Source organism: Rhinatrema bivittatum, chromosome 3, assembly GCF_901001135.1.
Source record: "Rhinatrema bivittatum chromosome 3, aRhiBiv1.1, whole genome shotgun sequence".
Classification (NCBI taxonomy): Eukaryota; Metazoa; Chordata; class Amphibia; order Gymnophiona; family Rhinatrematidae; genus Rhinatrema; species Rhinatrema bivittatum.
In genome coordinates this window covers 388,948,110-388,966,795 of record NC_042617.1, presented here as the reverse complement: position 1 = coordinate 388,966,795, position 18,686 = coordinate 388,948,110, and the positions used below count along the sequence as shown (strand labels likewise).

The 18,686-nt window shown below is 38.9% G+C and overlaps 1 protein-coding gene across 1 annotated transcript in view; it reads left to right on the top strand.

The window, feature by feature from the left end:
- KCNQ5 (potassium voltage-gated channel subfamily Q member 5) overlaps window positions 1–18,686 on the top strand; it is a 1,147,293-nt gene that overhangs the window by 20,153 nt on the left and 1,108,454 nt on the right. The gene's annotated exons all lie outside the window — the stretch shown is intronic.

The following is an 18,686-nucleotide window of genomic DNA, read 5'->3' as shown; positions in this document are numbered from 1 at the left end:
GCTACATTCCATGCTGCTTATCCCAGGGATAAGAAGTGGAATTCTGCAACTCCACCTTAATAGTCTGATCACATTCTTCAAAGGAGATTTTAACATTAATTGTAAGTCAAGAATCACTCTCAAATTATGAGCTTCACTGACTATCTTTAATTGTACATTTTCATATGTAATAGTGCTCAAGTCACAAGTAGCCTCTTCCCTATCTATAAAATAGTTGTTTTAAGTAGATTCAAAACCAATGTATTTGAATGAAGCCACTCACTAATAGTCTGCATGCAATGCTGAAAAGTGGTTTATTGTTTTTTAGATTTATATTTTACTTTTTGGCACTTCAAAGCAGATTATATAAGGTAAAGTAGGTATTTCCCAATCTCCACAATGCTTACAATCTTACAGGGTATTCATTAAATGTGGGTCCTAACACCCACAATAACACCATAACGCCTGCGATAAAAGATGCATCACAAGATATATATGCAAATTTTAAAAATGTAATCAAAAGGGAGGAGTTTATGAAAATGAGTAGTGTTTAATGTGATAGCATAAAACACATTTTAATCCTGGTGTTATGCCTGAAAAAGGATTTGTGATCTTTATCACAATAGCCAATTTCAGGGGAGAGGGAGAGGGAGAGAGAGAGAGAGAACCTCTGGGGAGACACACATATTAGTCAACTATTTATACCACTGTAGGAGGGTCAACTAGTAACTCGAAGAGAGGTTTTGGTGGTGGTCTAGGGTTTGGGGGGCAGTTTTACATGCACAGTAAGAGAAATGAACAGCACAGTACACATCAGTGAAGATTTTATGTCATTTGGAGTGAAGAAAAGTGCGCAAAGATGAGATTTGTACAATGTACTCTTGACCTAGCTTTGGGGCAAGAGTAGATTGTACAAATTTCATCTTTGTGTACCTTTCTTCACTCCAAATCACATCAAATCTTCACTGATGTGTACTTTGCTATTTGTACCTCTGACTGTGCATGCAAAACTATTCCCAAAACCTTAGGCCACCACCAAAACATCACCTTGAGATTCTAGTTCACCCTCCTACTGTGTTATAAATAGTTGACTTATAGGAGAATCTTGTAAAGAGTTTCTCTCTCTCTCTCTCTCTCTCTCTCTCTCTCTCTCTCTCAGAGCAGCCTGAAATGTATGCATTGTAGTATCTCAAACATTTCCCTAATCCCACCCCTGTTTTTATCACAGACACTATTCATGCAAAATTTATAGCAAAATTATGAATCTAGGCCTTAGGGCCTGATTCATGAAGGTATTTTCCCATGGACACAGAATGGAAGAAAAGCCTTGGTGAATCAGGTAGGAAGTTTGTACCTGAGGATAAAGTGACTCGTGTAACGTCACAAGGAGTGGCAGTGGTTTATAGGCTGCTGGTCTAACCACTATGCTACTCCTGATATGGGATAAAAAGCTGTATGTCATTGGCATATATAAAAAATAATAGACTCAATGACTTCAGTAAATTATATAATGGGTACAGATAGAGTTTAAACAAAATTGACGATAGAGAAGGACCCCTAGGAGACACCACAAGTTAAATCTGTCCATGCCAAATGACATTCCCTTCTAAAAATTGCTGTTGTCTATTACTCAGAAAAAATTGAAATAATGAAAGAACTAAGCCTCCCAACTCAGTCTTACATAAAAGAAGGAATAGTGTATTATCATTGATGGCATCAAATTCTAAGGATGTGTCAAGCTGTTTGAGGAAGCCAAAATTGTCTTGATCAAGGACAGAGTATAGCCCATCCATTAATAGGAGCAAAAGAAACTCTGTACTATGGGTTTTCTGAAATCTAAATAGTTGTTTGTTAAGAACACTATGGCCTTCCAAGAACTCTTCTAATTGTAACAGAACACATTTTTCTAGGACCTTTCCCTGTGAAGTTAAATTGAAAATCAGGCAGTAATTGGCTAGTTGCTTGGGGCGGAAGTAGAGAAGTTTTCAATTTAGATCATACTGTGCTAACTCTAATGGCTTGGGTTCCACATCCTTAGATAAAGATGTATTTACTATGAAATATATATATATATTGATAAGTATGATCTTTAGGAGTCTTGACTAGAGCAAATGGACAAGGGTCCAGAGGGGAAACAATTGACTTAAGCTGAGTGATAACCGAGGTAATTTCAGATGTCTAAAAGACATCCACATGAGCTACATCCTATGAACACTTAATAAGCTGATTGTTAAATTATAGCTGTATGGACTGAACTTTATTATGAAAATGCTTAGCTAGAATAAGCAGCCAAGGGCCTCATTTTCCAAAGCTATCGCAGGCTTGCGCTGTTAGCGCAAGCCTGCGATAGCTAGCGAAAGTAGCGCAGGCCTGCGCTACTGAAATCAGGGTGGAGTCGGCCCCGGAAGAGGAGGAGTCGGGGGCGTCACCGGGGCCAGCTCCGCGAGGACGGCGCGCCGAGCGGAAAGGTAAGGCCCTTTTTGCTTGCTATTTCGCACCCAATAACTACACCTTTTATGGTGTAGTTATTGGGCACGATGCTGGCGGCAGTCGCACTGTGGTGGTGCAATCACTGCCGGCTAGCACAGGACTGCCCCCCCGCTCGACCCCCCACCCCAGAATAGCGCAATTTTCTAAAGTATCGCAGGCCTGCGATACTTTAGAAAATGAGGCCCCAAATGTCTGATCTGGATTTCTTTATTGAATAAAGACAAGAATATGCAAACAAGCCCGACTCAGGCCGAGTTTCGCCTTCTTTCAATAGGGCTGCATCAGGTGCTACAACATACAATAAATAACATATACTAATAAATAAATGTATAAAAATCATAAAAACATAATTAAAACAGACATATAAAATGAACATATAAAATGGTAACATGAATATATGTGGTGTGACATATAATGCTGAAAACATGTCATAATAAATATGTGTAATAAAATGAAAATAGAGTATTGCCTTTACCTCAAATTTATCGTTTTGTTGTTTCTGAATATCCGGCTTTCTAATGTAAATAAACATCAAATGGTCTGTAATTTGATGAATAAAAAATAATATGAATAAAAAAGTTATAAATATTGTAATTAATAAAACACAATGATGAAAAAATCAAAACATGGAACAATGCAGTACTGTATCTATCAAAAATAAATGAGTGAGTGGTTAAAACTTAACCCAATAAGTGTTATGACTTAAAATAAGTGACTAAAGTCGGTATCTCAAAAATATATCAATAGGGGCCGTGTAAGATGAATGTTTAATTGGGAATTTTGAAAAATGAACATGACTAATAACTGCTTTCAATTCCATGCACCAAATGATTCTATACACACATCGACATTGTTTTTTCATCATTTTTTCTCCTTTTTACTTCTTTTTGTTCGCCATTAAATCTTCTCTGTTGTAACATGCACATTATATGCAATAAGTGGTTTTATTATTTCATTTTTTCAAATTCTACACTATACACAGCATTGGAGAGCATTGTTCATTAATTATATTGCTGTGCAAGATATATATTTTCTTGACATGAGGCACATTCATAATCCTTTATGTGTTTTATTAATTACAATATTTATAACATTTTTTATTTATATTATTTTTTATTCATCAAATTACAGACCATTTGATGTTTATTTACATTAGAAATCCAGATATTCAGAAATGACCAAATGATAAATTTGAGGTAAAGGCAATACTGTATTTTCATTTTATTACACATATTTATTATGACTTATGTTTTCAGCATTATATGTCACACCACATATATTCATCTTACCATTTTATATGTTCATTTTATATGTCTGTTTTAATTATGTTTTTATGATTTTTATTCATTTATTAGTATATGTTATTTATTGTATGTTGTAGCCCCTGATGCAGCCCTATTGAAAGAGGGTGAAACTCGGCCTGAGTTGGGCTTGTTTGCATATTCTTGTCTCTATTCAATAAAGAAATCCAGATCGGACATTTGGCTGCTTATTCTGTACTGTTGCCCCCACGGCTTTGTTAGGCAGCTTTCCTTGCTGTTTCTTCAGTCCAATGCTTAGCTAGATCCACACAATGAGATAGAAAATCAGGACGTGGGTCAGGTTTTGCCATCAAGTTTCTAATTACCAAAAATACAGGGTCATTTATCAAATTGTGTTAGGACCTTATCGTGGGCGTTAGGGCCCTAACGCCCACGATAACACCATAACACCCGAGATAAATAATGCATTATGAGTTGCATATGCAAATTTAAATTTTTTCTTGAATGGGAGGAGTTTGGACGGAGTTAGAGTGGAGTAAAGTAAAATGAAGGTTGATTAGCATTGCATGCAATAGTATAACACACATGTTATCACACATTTTAACACCAGAAATAACTACACCTTATTTCCTGGCATTAAGCTGTACAATATGCCCAAAATGGGATTTGTGCTAAAAATCACAGGTCCTTTTGAGAAAGAGAGAGAGAGAGACTCTAGGCAGTCATGCATATTAGTCAACTATTTATACCACTGTTGGAGGGACAAATAGTTACTCGGGGTGAGGTTTTGGTGGTGGCCTAGGTTTCAGGGACAGTTTACATGCACAATCAGAGGTACGAACAGCATAGTACACATCAGTGAAGATTTGATGTGATTTGGAGTGAGGAAAGCTACACAAAGATTAGATTTGTACAAAGTACTCTCGATCTGCAAACTAGGTCTAGAGTACATTGTACAAATCTCATCTTGGTGTACCTTTTCTCACTCCAAATCACATCAAATCTTCACTGATGTGTACTGTGCTGTTCGTATCTCTGACTGTGCATGTAAAACAGCCCCTCAAAACCTAGGCCACCACCAAAACCTTATCTTGAGTTACTAGTTGTCCCTCCTACAGTGGTATAAATAGTTGACCAATATGTGTGCCTACCTAGGGTCTCACTCACTCTCTCCCTCCCTCTCCCTCTCTCCACAGCCCAAAATAACACATGTTGCAGTATCTAAAAAATTATCCTGACCTTTCCCCCTTTTTATCACAGGTGCTATTCATGTGAAATTTATAGCACAATGATAAATCTAGGTCATAATTTGTATAGTTTATGAAGAGATTTGTCAGTTATAGAGGTGATGTAGTCATACTTTCCTTCTATATAGCATTTTTAATATGCATGTTGCCTTTCTAAATATTGATGCTCAATTTCAGCATCAAATATTCTTCTCCATTTTCTTTCTCATAGCCTCAGTACCTTCTTTTTTCTAGTAACTCTTTAGTAAACCATGTAGCTGGTTTACTTGCAGATGCATTTCATCATTACTGATTTAAAATGAGCAAGTGTATTATAAGTGGATTCTAATGTAGAATTCCACATTTCAATGAGATTATAGCCAAACTAATATCATTATTCCGATTTGGACTGAAAAATTGATTAACCTGAGGGATCCACATATCCTTAAAGCTATCTACTTTGACTGCGTATTTTACCTTCTTATCTAATCTATGTTTACAAAATAACATGGCTATCCATCTGAAAGAAAATTAAATAATAATCTGACCATGACATCCTAAGGGGCTTATTAATCAAAACATGACTAGACCATTTTTCATGACAGAATATAAGGTTCAATAAGTGCCCAGCTTTATGAGTGGGGTCTTTCACTAGGTGCACATTAATGAGGGCATTGCAGCTAACAGTTTCTCTTGGGTATATATAGAAAAACCTATCATCTATGTGTACATTAAAATCTTCTAGAAAGAATAACTTATCATGTTGAAACTGTAAACCAATCATCAGTTCAGCCATATGCAACATATCTGACATCATTACAGAAGGCCAATATATAAGACTAAAAACCCAAGAATACAGTTTTATAGTCAATGATTCTACAGGTGGAGAAGAATCCAATTTAAATTTAAAGAATTGTCATATCTTCTGTAGATTTATAAACATCACAAATACTCCTTTAGTTTTTTTTCTAATTTCCTCATTCTATTTATTCATTTATTTTTGTTTTCTTTGACTTACCCATCTGCTATTTCAAAATCAGCTCAAGGTGAAGAACAACAGGAAAAACCATAACCATAACCATTAATATGTGTGGGTGTGTGTGTGTATATATATACACATAGACAATTTTCATAAAGTCATAAATATCAATAAGATCCACTAATACAGAACAAACAAGTGCCCAATTGTTCTTTACATTAAAATAAAAGAAATACTTTTATATTTAAATAGCTATTTGAGAATACATTTTACACATTTATGGTACATATTTTGCTGTACAATGTCGATTTTTTGATGCTGTTCTAATCTTTGTTTGTTTATAAATATCAATAAAACATAACATCCTAGATCATTAAAAGCCTAATTTCAGTACAAAACACAATTGAAAACGTAGTCAAGCAATAAATCTTTACAAAACTAAAATACTCCTGAATCTGAGTTAATCCTGCTGTGATAAAAGACCTGTTCAGCTGCTTCTGTTATCTAAAGTTTTGATGTAGTAACCAAGTTTTCATCAAGTAAACTTTTCTAGGTAATGTATCCACAAACATGGAACAGTAATAAAGAATGCTCTTTTATGTGTATGTGACAGTCTTGTTTCTTGAAGCAAAGGAATATATATAAAGCCCCTTCATATTCTGATATCAGTGAACACATGCTTTCTTCAAATAGCCAGGATCAAAATCATGAAGCAATTTTAAAAACAATGTTATCAGTTTAAAAGTGTACATGGAAATCAATAGGGAGCTAACATAAGTCCTTAAGAATTGGTAAAATATTGGCACATAATCCTATACCTGACAGCAGTCAGACTGCTGCATTGTGCATTAATTGCAAACTGCTCATGTTCCTCATAGTTTTCCTTTTTCAAGTTAAATGCTACTGCAGTAGTTTTTATTTATTATTCTCCCTACAGTGACTGTCAGATTTGATTGCATTCAGATCATCATTGCCAAGCTGCTCCACCACTGTTATTTCTTGTATCAGGTCCTGTGTTCTACTGAGAGTAAGATCTAAAGTAACTTTTCCTCTCATTAATTAATTCCAGGACTAGCTGCTCCAAAGGTTGTATTGAAATTTCGTCACATAATTTACCATGCCCCAAATCCTTCTGATATCCTTTTGCTTTATGTATGGTCATGTTTGTGATGGAAATGGACTTTACTCTTTCTTTTAGATTCAATGTCACAGATAACAGTTTCCTCCACTCAAAATCAACATGTTTTAAATTCAGTTTGAATCCACATTCTTTGGCTTGATCCAGGGTCATTTTAGACAGGCATCATGCTTTTCTAGACTGTTATTCCAAATCGTGACAGCATTAATATCAACTTTTAAACCTTGGGATATGGAACCCTTCACAGGCGACCAATCGTTAGTCCTGACCTATAAACCTTAGTCCTGACCTATAAACCTCTCAAAGACCAGACCCTAAACCTACCTCAGCAGCAGCCGCACCCCTTACATATCCTCACACTTCCTCAAGTTCAGCTAGTGGTACCATTGCTAAGATCAATGTGCCTTACAGCAGCAGAAGAAAACCTTTGCATGATCAACCCCAACCCTCTGGATTACCCTACCAAACCATATTAGACTCACATCAGCCTGCTATTCTTCAAAAAGCTGGTGAAAAACCTAGTTTTTTGAAGCAGCATTTGGTCCCAGCTTACAATCTTGAATCCCTTCAAGTCCCCATTGGCACCTGCATACTACTGTATTTTTACAAACATGGATACCCACACGGTATGCCAATAATACACAAATGTATAACATTATATTACCAATTCACACTACTTACAAAATGTGTCCATAATCTGTCTTACATTAACTCTTTTTGGAAATGCATGAAATAAATGGAAGATGATGATATAAAAATGTTTTGTGTAGTCCTATTTATTAGTCCTGGTGGGGAACATATTAGAATTGGGGTATTCGGGCAGAGGTCAGGTGTTCTCAACCCAGGATATACCCAGTCAGTTTCAGGAAATCCAGAATTAATATATATGAGATAGATTTACATGCATGGCCTTATTATATGCAAATCAATCTCATGCATATTCATTGAGAATATCATGACAATTTGACTGGTTAGGTGATTTATCCTGAAGACTGTCCAGAGCTTTCTAAACCTATCCTAGTGACCCCACATCCAGTCAGGTATGTAGAATATCCACAATGAATATGCATGAGATTACGTGGCATATATTGGAGCTCTAGTAGATATAAACTGATCTCATGCATATTCATTGTGAGTATCCTGAAAACCCAATCGTGGGGTCACCAGAATAGTTTTGGGGAGCCTGGCCTAAATCCTGTTAATGTTTTTCTCTCTAGCCATTTCAGTAGACATGCAACATCTTGTTGGGAAGTTGAAGTGTTTGGTTTATAAATGTATTTAGTTTGCTAGCATGCATGGGGGACTGGGCATCTGAAAGGCAGATGAAATTTAATGTGGAAAAGTTTAAACTGAAGCACAAGGGGAAATATAATCTCAACTACACAATGCTAGGTTCTGTGCTAGGATTCCCCAGGAAAAGGACCTTAGAGTTCTAGTGGAGATGAAATACTTAATTCAGTGTACAGTGGTGCCCAAAAAAGCAAATCAAATGTGATGAATGACCTGAAATGGAATGGAGAATAAAATGGAAAATGTCATAATGCCCCCATATCAATCCATGATGCAACTACACCTTGATTATTGTATGCAGTTCTGGTTGCCGCATTTCGAAAAAAGACATAGTTGAACTAGAACAGATGTAGAGAATGTTAACAAAAAAGATAAAGGGGTTGAAATGGCAATCTTATGAAAAAAAGGCTAAATCTAACCTGCTTTTCTTAATAAATTAAATTACCAAAGTCTCTTTTGCCCTGAATCTTTGTCTTGATTAGATTGCAAACTGTACTGAGCACTGTCTCTTATATGATTTTGTTCAGTATTGGGTACGTCGAATAGTGCTATAGAAATGATAAGTGATATTAGTTGTAGGTTGGAACAGAAATGGTGGAGAGGGTACATTATATACTTTTATAAATGATGAGTGGGGTGCAATGGGTAAATAAAGAACAGTAATTTTCTCTTTCAAATAACATTAGAACAAAGGAGCACTCCATAAAACTAATAACCAGCAGATTTAAAACAAATCATAGAAGTGGGACAGACTTATCCAGTCTGACAGATGGGTTGAAATTGGGGCAAATTTGTGAATGGTTTTGGGCCTTTACTAAACCAGGGGGTGGACTTCTATAAACTGATGAAAACTAATTCTTCTAAGTGATGATTGGGTTTGAAGAAAGTGTGGGAGAAGGATTGTTCCCTGCCACTATCTGAGCAGCAATGGAAGATTTTTGGGGTAAATCATGGAGGGCCTCTCTGTCTGTCTCAGTTACCCAATCTATGTTTTTTTTATAGCACACAGAGTGATTTGGACTCCAGTTAAAGTAGGGAAATTTATTGAGGTGGGGAACATTAGCTGTTGGTCATATATGTTGGGTAAAGGTACTTTCCCCCACATGTTATGCTACTGTGGGAATCTTACCCCTTAATGGTCATCAATTTGGGTCAGAATATGTATTCTTCTCAATGTATGAGAGTTATTTACCTTTAAAGTGCTAATTTTTAAATCTCTGGATATATCACAGGGTTTTTCAAAATGGGATTGTAAACTTTTTTATTTTCTGCTTTCTGTTGGACTGTACTTGGTTCTTATACACTGGAAAAGTAACACTTTACTGGATTTTAATTTGTGTGGAATACTGTGTCAGTGTTTCATAAATATGAACTAGTGATTGCAGACTGGCAATGGTACTTTATTCCAATATGAAGAAGTTTGGGCCACGATGACTAGTTATGTATTCCAGTCTCGCTAAGATGTGTCTTGTGGCTCCATATTGCTGTCTTTTCATATTGGGGTAGATTTTAAAAGGTGCGCGTGGGAGTAGATTTGTTCGCACAACCCGGCGCAAACAAATCTACTCCCGATTTTATAACATCTGTGTGCTGCCGCGCGCATGTTAAACAATACAGGGTCGGCGCACGCAAGGCTGCGCAAAATCGGCAGCCTGTGTGCGCCGAGCCGCGCAGCCATCCTTCGTTCCCTCTGAGGCCGTTCCAAAATCGGAGCGGCCTCGGAGGGAACTTTCCTTTCGCCCCCCGCACCTTCCCCTCCCTTCCCCTATCTAACCCACCCCCCAGCCCTAACTAATTCCCCCCCACCTTTATTTTACAAATTACGCCTGCCTGAGGCAGGTGTAACTTGTGCGCGCCGGCCGTGCCATGTTCTGGTCCGGGGGCTGGTCCGGAGGCCACGGCCATGCCCCCGGAACACCCCTGGGCCGGAACCATGCCCACAGCCCCGCCCCCGGAATCCCCGACATGCCCCCCAGGAAAGCCCCAGGACTTACGCGCGTCCCGGGGCTTGCGTGCGCCGCTGAACCTATGCAAGATAGGCTTGGCGCGCGCAGGGGGTGGAAGGGGCAGCTTTTCGGGGGTTACGCGCGCATCTTACTCCTGTAACCCTTTAAAAATCTGCCCCATTGATTGTTGCTTTTGTCCTTTAATTAAAAATTTGGAACTCAAAACAAATCATATAAAATACTTCCACTGCACAATCAGGCTATGGAATATATTGTCAGAGGATGGGGTCAAAGTGACTAGCATAGCGAGCTTCAAAAGAGATTTACCCAAGCTCCTTCAGGGAAAAGTCCATAAAACATTAGCTAGGAGGACTTGAGAAAGCCATTGCTAACAAGAAATAGATCTACTTTTTAGAATCTGCTGGGTATTTGTGACCTGGACTGGCCACCATCAGAGACAGGATGCTGGGCTTGATGGACCTATGGTCTGACCCAACTTGACACTTTTTATGTTCATGTACAGCAATGTTGTCTATCAAGCTTTTCAACTAGGACAAGGCTTTGTCACCTTTTCAGTGATTTTCAGATCGGTTAACTGATGCAACTATTTTTTAAGACAACCTTTCAAAGCATCTAGTCCTTTGCTAGCATTTACTGCCAGGTGGCATGCTGTACGTTTTTGTGTGACAGGCAGTTTCCTAGTTCTGTAGCATCATGCAACTGTTCCTCTGCTTTTACAATTTCCTGTACATTTCAACATATGCACCCTCTTTATCATTCCGAGAGTATGAAATGCTTTCAGGCATGGAATAGATACTTTTTTTTTTTTTTTATCAAGGCATTATTGGATAATTTTCATGATGATTTCTCTTCTTTGCCTGCTGTGGTATTTTATGGAAGTTTTATTACTTTATTTCTTCATATTTTTTTTAAATATGTATTAAGAATTTGGTTGCTTGTGAAAAGTGGTTGATGGACAACACTGGCAATTCAAGAAATCCAATTGTTCATAGAACAGGTACAGTGTGGGCATTGGCAGAGTAAACTTCACCATGCTGCCCTGTCAATTTCTCGGAAGAGCCATTGTCGTGAAGAAGAGGATCTGTCCCTCTCTTATGGCTGTGTAATCTTTGACCTCTTTGCCTAGATTGTCAGCATTAGTGCCAAACGGTGATAGTGGTTTTTAGTGAGGTGGACACCTCTCCATGAGGTACAGACCCAAGATTATTAACTCATATTACGTTGGCACCAAATGGCTTACTTTTGCTCGCTACCGATCTGAGCCTCATTTGAGCAGGTAACCTAAGGCTCTGTAAGCCTAGGTCAACTTCTTGAGCCATTCAGCCCCTTTCTCTTAGGTGCTATATTAAAGGGGACTTTCATAATATTCAGCCTTCTGTGTTCTGTACTAAAATAAATGGGGGAAATGGCCTAAATTCAGGAAGGCTGTAATATCCTTCTCGTCCTGCTCTTGACACTGACATTCACTGTCATACTTCTCTGTCGAGTTTCTGAATAATTCCTCTGTGCTGAAATTCAGGATATCCTTTTGTTCCAGGGTAGCCATCTGACTTGACTGCATGTGCATCTGTATAAAGCAATTTCCTACAGTTTTTCCTGCCTTGGGTTATGAATCTAGTGCACATTTTTTCTCGGGATTTGTCTTTTCTCACATTTATCTCTCTCTCTCTGTCTCTCTTTTATAAATACCTGCCACTGTTGACTTCAGATCTAATTACATGAATTTTGCCTGTGCCTCATTTATTTCCAGCATCACTTTCTCTAGCATGAATTCTGTTTCTTGTCATCCTCACAAGTTTTCTTGTTTGTTTTTCATTCCGCTCTGATCACAGTCACTTTTCATTCTCTGATTACAGTTAGCTGTCTCTACAAGATTGATTGGCTTTTCGGTTTGAGATATTTTACAGACTCTTGTGCCCACCCTCATTCATGTCTGTTGTGTCCCTGAGTGTATTATGCAGATTTTACACAAAGGCTGTAGACTTCTTTGATTTCAAGCACAGAACTTGAAATCCTTGCCTTTCCAGTTACAGAAAAAAAAAAAAAATCTATGGGTCAGCTACCTCTTGCCTGCTCCCTGGTGTTCTGACCTTTCCCAGAAGAGGAGATGGATCATTCTGGCTGACCTGGCAGTAAAGGTCTGACTGAATATCTGGCCAGGATTCTGGGAAGGATTTCATCTGAACACTGATTTATGTTTTCTAGTTGTGCAGTATGCTATACATTTCCGGAGAGCCTCCTAGTGATTTTTTTTTTCTTCTTTGGGAAGCTGATTGGGATTGGATTTACGAACAGGCCTTGCTGATGGCTTCCTTCCTGCCACCCTTCCCCTCCCTCCCAGTCCTCCTCTGAACTCCGGGCCCCCTGTTGAGACTATCCACAGGTTGAGTGAGTGTGGGACTTGAACCAGCAGGCGTTCACAGCACCACTGTGGCCCTGCCCCCCTCTGGCTACCTGTGTGGGAGGTGGAGCCTGTGGGACCACACGCCAGCTCAGTCCCTGTGTTCACTCAGCCTTCTTTATATTATTACCGTCCTAGCCATGAGGTCAAGAAGGCGGTGATCAAAGGTAGGGATAAGAGGTGTACAGGATGGGATGACTCAGAAAGGGTCCCCACAGTGCCTAGGGGGTAGCAAAACCTTAAACCTGTATTGAATTGTGTTTTGTTTCATTTTGGATTCACTGTAAGCTGCTTTGAGCTGGAAGGCATTTGTAAGAATGGAACATGCCCGTCCTTACTGCAGTCAGAAATCATGATGTCATGTGCATCATCTACTCCTGGTGCCAGGCGTTTTCTAGAGGAGTTAAGAACACATTCAGGAAAGCTGTGGAAGCAGCAATGATTTCACTGAAGAGCAGACTACATCAAGCAAGCACCAAAGCTTCTTCCTGCAGAAGAAAACAAAGCTAAACTACACTTCATCATCTGTAAGGACACCGGCTGGGATGATGCTTCACAGAAATCCGATTATACTGCGAGGCAGATGTGCCAAAGCATATCTCGTATTTTGTGCTTGTACAGTCTTTAGGGAATGAGGCTTGTCGTGGAAATTAATACAATTTTAACTTCATGGTATCATTTCATTATTGCCCACCACAAGCTTCTGAATTTATATAACCAAACTGAGATTTAGAGCATTCGTAACAATCAACAGAATCTTTTTTTATTTTCTCCCATTAAATTTTCTAGCAATTTGATTACATTTATTTTCATTTGTGAAAACAGAGGGGGGTCTTTAAGTTTAGAAACATCTCATTTTATGGAGAACATAGCGAAATGTATCCTACTGAGAAACAGCAGAAATAAGATAGGAAAATAATGAATAATCTTTAGCGCTGTAACGTGTCTGGAGAGCACATGCAGGAACTGCAGCGTGCAGGCAGCTGGGATTAGGAACTTCTTTATTTAGCGGATCAAGTGAGTTCCTTTTTAGAAATCCTCAGATATATCTTTTCTCTAATACAGGATTTTTTAAAGCTGTTTCCGAATAAACGAGACAAGATATATATATACATGCACATATAAAAATTATATATGTATAAATGTATTTATAATCTACTGTGGTTCCCTTTCAGTGATTAATCAACTCAGTATTTATTTATTGCCTTTTCCTCACAAATTCTCAGTAACAGCCCGATCCAGTAAAGTCCGTGGGAGAGCGGACTAACGCCCGCTCTCCCGGCGCGCGCACCGGCCCCTCGCCGGTGCGCGCGATCCAGTATTTAAATTAGGCGACGCGGTGCAAACGAGGAAAAAGAGGCGCTAGGGACACTAGCGCGTCCCTAGCGCCTCCTTTTGGCCTGGAGCGGCGGCTGTCAGCGGGTTTGACAGCCGACGCTCAATTTTGCTGGCGTCGGTTCTCGAGCCCGCTGACAGCCACGGGCTCGGAAACCGGACGCCGGCAAAATTGAGCGTCCGGTTTTCGGCCCGACAGCCGCGGGCCGAATTCAAAATTTTTTTATTTTTTTTTTTACTTTTTTTTAACTTTTGGGGACCTCCAACTTAATATCGCTATGATATTAAGTCGGAGGGTGCACAGAAAAGCAGTTTTTACTGCTTTTCTGTGCACTTCCCTGGCGCCGGAAGAAATTAGCGCCGACCTTTGGGCGGCGCTAATTTCTTAGAGTAAAATGTGCGGCTTGGCTGCACATTTTACTTACTGGATCGCTCAGGAATACCTAATAGGGCCATCAACATGCATTTGCATGTTGAGGGCGCTATTAGGTGCCGCGGGTGGGCCGCGTGTTTTCCTCCCCTTACTGAATAAGGGGTAAGGGAAAACACGCGTCCAGAGCAGGGTGACAGTGCGCTCCGACGGAGCACACTTTACTGGATCGTGCCGTTAATTTGGCTAAATAAAGGTGCTGAACACACAACGTATAAAGCAAGTTTCTTAATTTCTTTTCCATTCTGGGTGCATCCAGGACTGCACCCAAATTGTTGTCAGTTTCCTGGCTGATGTGAAGTCTGCTCTCTGATCTCTTTAGTATCAGAAAACACAGGACTGGGCAAACACAGCATGCCACGCCAAGAAAAGAAAAATAGAGAGATATATCTATCTCATATCTCCATTCATTTCCCTTTAAATGCCCTATCTTTTGGGTTCAATGCTCCTGTACTGTGACTCAGCCGCAATTGTAATTTTAATTATACATTTGAATGTAATCTGTCTTGGGACTATTTTAGGAAAAGGTGAAATATCAAATGTTTGTGTAGGATAGGCCTGGCAGTTTTTATGAAATACAGCTGCAGATGGGTCCGTGAGATGTAAATAGTTTGAGCATGTTAAGCAGTTGTTTAGTAATTAATGAGTAATGTTTTTATTATGTGTTGATTTTACTATGAATGTTACTAGTTTCCCTCTTAGATCTGTGGATTGGTTGGCTATATTTTTTTTAAATAAATGAATATATGTGTGTGTATAGCACACTTTCTTATGTCTGCCACAGATGAACATTGGAATTACTTTCTGTCATTTTGGAAATTGTTTCTGTTAAAACCAAAACTGTTTTTTTGTTCTTATATTTTTGGAATTTCATGCATGAGGTAAAAGTAGAAACCAAGCTTTCGTTATTGTAAGACCGCAATAAAAAAACCCAAAAACCAGAGGACTTATATTGAGAAAGAATTGATGTTTGCTTTGATGATTTCTTTTGTAAATTCAATTAATCCTAATCTTAATATTTCTGTTCAAAATTTGTATCTTGTCATTTTGGAAAATGCATTAATAAAAAATTTTAAAAAAAACCCAAAACAAAAAAAAACCCCAACTCAAAACATTAAAAAGTGATTTTTTTTCAAACAGATGCTGAATTCAAAATCATAGCCTCTTGTGGTTTTATCAGTGTTCACTTACAGTAATGCCCTTTATAAAGAAGTACCTTACAGCTTTCCTTAAAAATGTACATGAGTCAGTGATGCTGGGATGAGTGTACTTTTTCCTTTTTTTTTTTACTTAGTGTAATTCAGCATGAATTATGTATCCTGAGCATTTCTCATTATTGCATCACAGCAGCAGGACTGTCTGTTCAGTCTCTGGTCCTTATTAATTCATTTAGTTTTTTTTTTGTTTTTTTTTTTCTTTCTAAGTCCAGCATTTGTAATGAATTTAGCAGCTGTGGTTCTTGGTGGGCGGGGAGGAGTAATATCTCCATGATTGTAATAAAGCTTGACGTTATTGTTAAAAATGAGGAGAGAAACCCCCAGGTGGTTATGGGTGAAGGCTCATGATTTCAAAAGCTCATAGGAGAGTCTGTTTCCTCTTGAGCAGGAAGTCCCAAGGAGCAGGACACTGTCGAGCCCAAGAAAGAAACCTTGATGAGACTTGAGATGGCTATATCTAATCTCATCTTTTCGCGGGAACACGGAAATGTTGTCTGTTGGCCAGAGTCCAAAATGTTTTGTTTTATTATCTTGCCAACAACCAGTAGATATTCTGTACGATTCAGTCTCACAATGCAAATTTCTATATACATGAGGTACCTATGTTAGTACCTATCTAGCTACTTGTCTGATCAACACAGCACTTATCTTCAAGAAACAGCTTAGTGGGATCATTGCATCAATTGATATTTCCTTCCTTCTTAGCTGAAGACTGGACAGTATGTGACTTGCATAAGGAAAAACGGTACCCCCTTTAATGCGTTTCTTTCCCTTCAATCATATTTCTGAGTAATAACTTGGGACCCCGTTGTGAAACAGATATCCAGGTTTTAATGCACAATTTGAGGCAAGAGAACCATGAGTTGAGCGCTGTGATGTTGCCATGACTAAGAATTATAAAGGATAGAATATAAGATGTACATATTATTAAGTTACAAGAATGTTTAATATTATGTTGTTCTAAAGCACGACTTCTGTTGCTGTAGATTTAATAAGCAATAAAGTGTGACAAATGTTATCGCAGCGTAAAATTGCTGCTTGAAAACTTGTTTCAGTACAACCTTTCACTGGACAGAATGTTCTGCCGCTGTGTCAGTAGATTTCTATTTTTACAGACAGGAAATATCTCTCATTTTGTGTAGGCCATTCACGTACAGCAGGTGCTTCTGTAATGAACTGAGCTCTTGACATTGGCAAGTTCACCTCCAGTTCCTATGTGAGGGAGATTTCAAGAAAACTGAATTATGTACCCTTAATTTTCAGATTTTGAATCACCATTCTTGAAAAACCCTATTTATAATTTTGTCCATCTTGATTCAAAAAGGTTTGAAAATTCTAGGGGCCTGTTTTGCTCTTGAAATTAAAATAAAATCTTTTGCTTTCAGATTTGTCCTATTACTTTGCATACCTAGACTACTAGATGTGACTCAGAGCAGGCGTAAAGTTATTTGGTAACTTTAACTTAATGGGCTGTATTGAATGATATTACTAGTGTAATGGATACTCCATCATGTTACCATGTTACCTAGGTTTTCTGGTATTCAGAAAGTATAAGAATATAATAAATTGCCATGCTGGGTCAGACCAAGGGTCCAACAAGCCCAGCATCCTGTTTCCAACAGAGGCCAAATCAGGCCACAAGAACCTGGCAATTACCCAAACACTGAGACAATCCCATGCTACGGATGCAATTAATAGCAGTGGCTATTCCCTAAGTAAACTTGATTAATAGCCGTTAATGGACTTCTCCTCCAAGAACTTATCCAAACCTTTTTTGAACCCAGCTACACTAACTGCACTAACCACATCCTCTGGCAACAAATTCCAGAGCTTTATTGTGCGTTGAGTGAAAAAGAATTTTCTCCAATTAGTCTTAAATGTGCTACTTGCTAACTTCATAGAATGCCCCCTAGTCCTTCTATTATTCAAAAGTGTAAATAACTGAGTCACATCTACTCGTTCAAGACCTCTCATGATCTGAAAGACCTCTATCATATCCCCCCTCAGTCGTCTCTTCTCCAAGCTGAACAGCCCTAACCTCTTCAGCCTTTCCTCATGGGGGAGCTGTTCCATCCCCTTTATCATTTTGGTCATCCTTCTCTGTACCTTCTCCATTGCAATTATATCTTATTTGAGATGTGGTGACCAGAATTGTACACAGTATTCAAGTGCGGTCTCACCATGGAGTGATATAGAGGCATTATGACATTTTCCGTTCTATTAACCATTCCCTTCCTAATAATTCCTAACATTCTATTTGCTTTTTTGACTGCTGCAGTACACTGAGCAGACAATTTTAAAGTATTATCCACTATGATGCCTAGATCTTTTTCCTGGGTGGTAGCTCCTAATATGCAGGTACCATACAGATGCTGCCCCTCCCTTTGAGAGTGCTGGAATGGCCGTACCCCTGGGAGTTAACAAAAGCAGCTCTCCCCTGGGAGCAAAGCAGTTCAGTTGTTCAGTTGGGAGGAAGCTCTGGATATTTTTCCTACGTTGGTTTTTGGGCCTACGCTTGGACTCAGGCACCATCTGCCTGCAGTTCCTCGGCAAGGTTGAAGGAGCATCCTTTTCTGTCCACTCGCTGGCTGACTGGGTTATTCTTGGGGAGTTTGAAAGTTTTATTTGATAAGAAGACTGTGAGACTCCTGGGTGTTGCTTGATGAGGGGACAGGAGCCCTCTCCCCGGGAGGTCCAGGAGAGGGAAGACCTGCTGTCCTGCTGTGACCTTCCTTCCAAGTAAGCAGAGGAATGGTGGTGACCTGCTGCAGCGTCTTCTGGCATTAAGATACGTTTTTGGGGAAATAGACATTTGGGATAGAAGATCTGAGAGAGAGAGAGAGTTTTGCTGCCCCTTCTTCCTGCCCTATCAGTGGAACATTGAGAGCTGCATGTTCCAGGGGATCCCTTTTCAACTTGGAATTCAAATATATTGAGTGAGATCAAGAAGGACTGAGGTGAACTGTGTGTAA